The following is a 5000-nucleotide window of genomic DNA, read 5'->3' on the forward strand; positions in this document are numbered from 1 at the left end:
TGGTCCAGACAAGGGGGCAGCGGCAGCCATGCCAACAGGGGGGAATCGGCAGCGCAGATTTTTCGACGAACATGGGCTGGACGCTGGACTGGCCGGGCCATGCAGGAAAATTCATCGAGGGGACACGCTGAAGAAACAGCGCTGGTTTAGACACGGTGGGCGCAGTGTTGGAATCGGCAGCGCCGATGAAACCGGCAAAGTCGGCAGAATTGGCAGCGGGTGCTGGCGATGGGTCTGGACGGGCTGGATAGTCCAAGGCTAGACGAGAAAGACCGCAGGTTGAGACACTGGGGCAGTGGCAGCCCGCGGGACAGTGTTGGCAGATTCGGCAGCGCAGATTTGTGCGGCTGCAGGTTCGTCGGGGAAAATCGGCAGCGCAGATTTTTCGACGAACATGGGCTGGACGATGGACTGTCCAGGCCAGGCAGGAAAATTTGTCGAGGGGACACGCTGACGAAACAGCGCTGGTTCAGGCACGGCGGGCAGTGTTGGAATCGGCAGCGCCGACGAAATCGGCAAAGTCGGCAGAATCGGCAGCACAGATTTTTCGACGAACATGGGCTGGACGCTGGACTGGCCGGGCCATGCAGGAAAATTCATCGAGGGGACACGCTGACGAAACAGCGCTGGTTCAGGCACGGCGGGCAGTGGTGGAATCGGCAGCGCCGACGAAATCGGCAAAGTCGGCAGAATCGGCAGCGGGTGCTGGCGATGGGTCTGGACGGGCTGGATAGTCCAAGGCTCGACGAGAAAGACTGCTGGTTTAGACACTGGGGCAGTGGCAGCCCGCGGGACAGTGTCGGCAGATTCGGCAGCGCAGATTTGTGCGGCTGCAGGTTCGTCGGGGAAAATCGGCAGCGCAGATTTTGCGACGAACACGGGCTGGGCGATGGACTGTCCAGGCCAGGCAGGAAAATTTGTCGAGGGGACACGCTGACGAAACAGCGCTGGTTCAGGCACGGTGGGCGCAGTGTTGGAATCGGCAGCGCCGACGAAATCGGCAAAGTCGGCAGAATCGGCAGCGCAGATTTTTCGACGAACACGGGCTGGACGGTGGACTGTCCAGGCCAGGCAGGAAAATTCGTCGAGGGGACACGCTGACGAAACAGCGCTGGTTCAGACACGGTGGGCGCAGTGTTGGAATCGGCAGCGCCGAGAAAATCGGCAAAGTCGGCAGAATCGGCAGCAGGTGCTGGCGATGAGTCAGGACGGACTGGATAGTCCAAGGCTCGATGAGAAAGACCGCTGGTTTAGACACTGGGGCAGTGGCAGCCCGCGGGGCAGTGTCGGCAGATTCGGCAGCAGTGTCTGCCGATTCGGCAGCGTTGGCTTGTTGGCGCGGGGGGCCGATGCGAGTGGGGACTTGGGCAGCGGGCAGTGAAAGCAAGAGTTTCCCCGATGCTGCCGGGAAAAACGCTCCCCGGGATGGCCGGGTGAGATGACCCGGCGGCCCGCGACGGGTCATTCAATTCCATGCCCCGTCAACATAACTCCCGATGTACTGTTTGCTTTTTCGGAAGAAGAGATCCATCCCCCCATCCTCGGCCAGCCAAAAACGCTCCAATTAATGGCCGGGTGAGATGACCCGGCGGCCCGCGACGCGTCATTCAAATCACTGCCCTATCGGCTACAACTGCTGATGGGTGGGATTAGAGGCCTGCCATGGTGGTGAGGGGCGGCGAGGACCGTGAAAGCTAGAGTTTTTCAGAGGCTGCCGGGAAAAAGGCCCCTCGGGTGGCGGGGTGCGAGGACCAGGCGCGTCATTCAATTCTCTTCCCTATCAACTTGGCTCCCGTTGGCGGGATTGGAGGCCTACTGTTTGTTACAGGGCTAAAATCGTCAGGGGAAGAGCTGACGAAACAATGCTGGTTTGGATGCAGGGGGTAGTGTTGGAATCGGCAGCGCGGACAAAATCGGCAAAGTCGACAAAAAAGACTGTTGGTCTGGACATCGGGGCAGCGGCAGCCATGCCGACAGGGGGGGAAATCGGCAGCGCAGATTTGTGCAGCTGCAGGTTCGTCGGGGAAATCGGCAGCGCAGATTTTTCGATGAACATGGGCTGGAAGATGGACTGTCCAGGCCAGGCAGGGAAATTCGTCAAGGGGACACGCTGACGAAACAGCGCTGGTTTAGACACGGTGGGTGCAGTGTTGGAATCGGCAGCGCCGACGAAATCGGCAAAGTCGGCAGAATCGGCAGCGGGTGCTGGCGATGAGTCTGGACGATTTATAGTCCAGGGCTTGATGGAAAAGACTGTTGGTCCAGACAATGGGGCAGTGGCAGCGCGGATTTGTGCAGCTGCAGGTTCGTCGGGGAAAATCGGCAGCGCAGATTTTTCGACGAACAGGGGCTGGGCGCTGGACTGGCCGGGCCAGGCAGGAAAATTCGTCAGGGGGCCACGCTGACGAAAACAGGGGCTGCGGAGTGGAAAATCGGCAGCGCAGATTTTTCGACGAACAGGGGCTGGACCGGCCGGGCCAGGCAGGAAAATTCGTCAGGGGGGCACGCTGACGAAAAGAGGGGCTGCCGCGTGGAAAATCGGCAGCGCAGATTTTTCGACGAACAGGGGCTGGATGCTGGACCGGCCGGGCCAGGCAGGAAAATTCGTCAGGGGGGCACGCTGACGAAAAGAGGGGCTGCCGCGTGGAAAATCGGCAGCGCAGATTTTTCGACGAACAGGGGCTGGACCGGCCGGGCCAGGCAGGAAAATTCGTCAGGGGGGCACGCTGACGAAAAGAGGGGCTGCCGCGTGGAAAATCGGCAGCACAGATTTTTCGACGAACAGGGGCTGGACCGGCCGGGCCAGGCAGGAAAATTCGTCAGGGGGGCACGCTGACGAAAAGAGGGGCTGCCGCGTGGAAAATCGGCAGCGCAGATTTTTCGACGAACATTCGTCAGGGGGGCACGCTGACGAAAAGAGGGGCTGCCGCGTGGAAAATCGGCAGCGCAGATTTTTCGACGAACATTCGTCAGGGGGGCACGCTGAGGAAAACAGGGGCTGCCGCGTGGAAAATCGGCAGCGCAGATTTTTCGACGAACATTCGTCAGGGGGGCACGCTGAGGAAAACAGGGGCTGCCGCGTGGAAAATCGGCAGCGCAGATTTTTCGACGAACAGGGGCTGGATGCTGGACCGGCCGGGCCAGGCAGGAAAATTCGTCAGGGGGGCACGCTGACGAAAAGAGGGGCTGCCGCGTGGAAAATCGGCAGCGCAGATTTTTCGACGAACAGGGGCTGGACGCTGGACTGGGCCAGGCAGGAAAATTCGTCAGGGGGGCACGCTGACGAAAACAGGGGCTGCCGCGTGGAATGGCAGCCTACACGCAGATGCGAATTCGGCAGCGCACGATGGCTTGAGCAGGTCATGGGTTCGACTTGGCGCGATCTGAAACCTGGACGAGGGACTGTCGACGCTGGACGAGCCAGCGCGGTGGCCTGTCGTGCCCCGTTCAGGGGGGGCCTGCCGCGGAGACAGCCCTCGCGGGCTCGACAGCGCAGGCCAGCGTCCCCGACGTCGCTGGCCGCGGCAGGCGAGCTGCCGGGGTTCCCGCATTCCTACAAGAAAACGTCGTGCTTTCCACATGAAACCAATCCAGTAAAATCAGCCATATTTTTATGAGGCTGCCCACTGAATTTGGGGTCATTCCGGGCCGGTTCCTAGTTTTGCGGATTTACTCGATTTCTAATGGTAGGAAAATTAAAACAAATACTTCCCGACCTCGAAAAATTCTGGGAAAATTAATGAAGGTGGATTGGATTTTTGCCAACCTCTGTGCAAAATTTCAGCTCAAAATACCAAGAAATGAATTTTTTAGAGGGGGGGTGACAGCTGGGACCTAGTAGTGTCTCCCCCTGCCAGAGCTGCAATGACACTTATTGCTCTTTAGGGAGCCACCAGGCCGGCGCCCCTCAAAGACCACACGCGCGCGCGCGCCCGCCCGCGCTGGGCGCTGGGGCGCTGGGGCCTGAGGGCCTGGGGCCCTTGGGGGCCCTTGGGCGCTTGGGCGCGCGCGCGCGGCCCCCGCAGCCATGCCGCGCTGCGCGACGCGCGGACAGCCCCTGCTGGCTTGCTCTCTCGCCCGCGGGGGGGCTGCCTTCGGGCCCTGGCCCCCCGCGTTCTGGCCTGCCCCCTGCGTGGGAGAGGCTAGGCGCTGCAGGGGCCAGCCCGACGTCGCTGGCCGCGGCAGGCGACAGCCCGACATCGCTGGCCGCGGCAGGGGCCAGCCCGACGTCGCTGGCCGCGGCAGGCGACAGCCCCTGCTGGCTTGCTCTCTCGCCCGCGGGGGGGCTGCCTTCGGGCCCTGGCCCCCCGCGTTCTGGCCTGCCCCCCGCGTGGGAGAGGCTAGGCGCTGCAGGGGCCAGCCCGACGTCGCTGGCCGCGGCAGGCGACAGCCCCTGCTGGCTTGCTCTCTCGCCCGCGGGGGGGCTGCCTTCGGGCCCTGGCCCCCCGCGTGGGAGAGGCTAGGCGCTGCAGGGGCCAGCCCGACGTCGCTGGCCGCGGCAGGCGAGCCGCCGGGGTTCCCGCATTCCTACAACAAAACGTCGTGCTTTCCACATGAAATCAATCCAGTAAAATCAGCCATATTTTTATGAGGCTGCCCACTGAATTTGGGGTCATTCCGAGCCGGTTCCTATTTTTTCCGATTTCCTCGATTTTTAATGGTAGGAAAATAAAAAAAAATACTTCCCGACCTCGAAAAATTCTGGAAAAATTAATAAAGTTGGATTGGATTTTTGCCAACCTCTGTGCAAAATTTCAGCTCAAAATACCAAGAAATGAATTTTTTAGAGGGGGGGTGACAGCTGGGACCTAGTAGTGTCTCCCCCTGCCAGAGCTTCAATGACACTTATTGCTCTTTAGGGGGGTGCCCCCTGACTGGCCATGGGGCGCGCTGGCCTGGCGCCCATAGGCCTGCCGCGGGGGATATGTGGGCTGTTGCTAAACTCGGACTAAGGTGGGGGGCCTCATGGCCCGAAGTATTGCCGGCATCGATGACCCGTT

This window comes from Populus nigra, chromosome 2, assembly GCF_951802175.1.
Source record: "Populus nigra chromosome 2, ddPopNigr1.1, whole genome shotgun sequence".
NCBI lineage: Eukaryota > Viridiplantae > Streptophyta > Magnoliopsida > Malpighiales > Salicaceae > Populus > Populus nigra.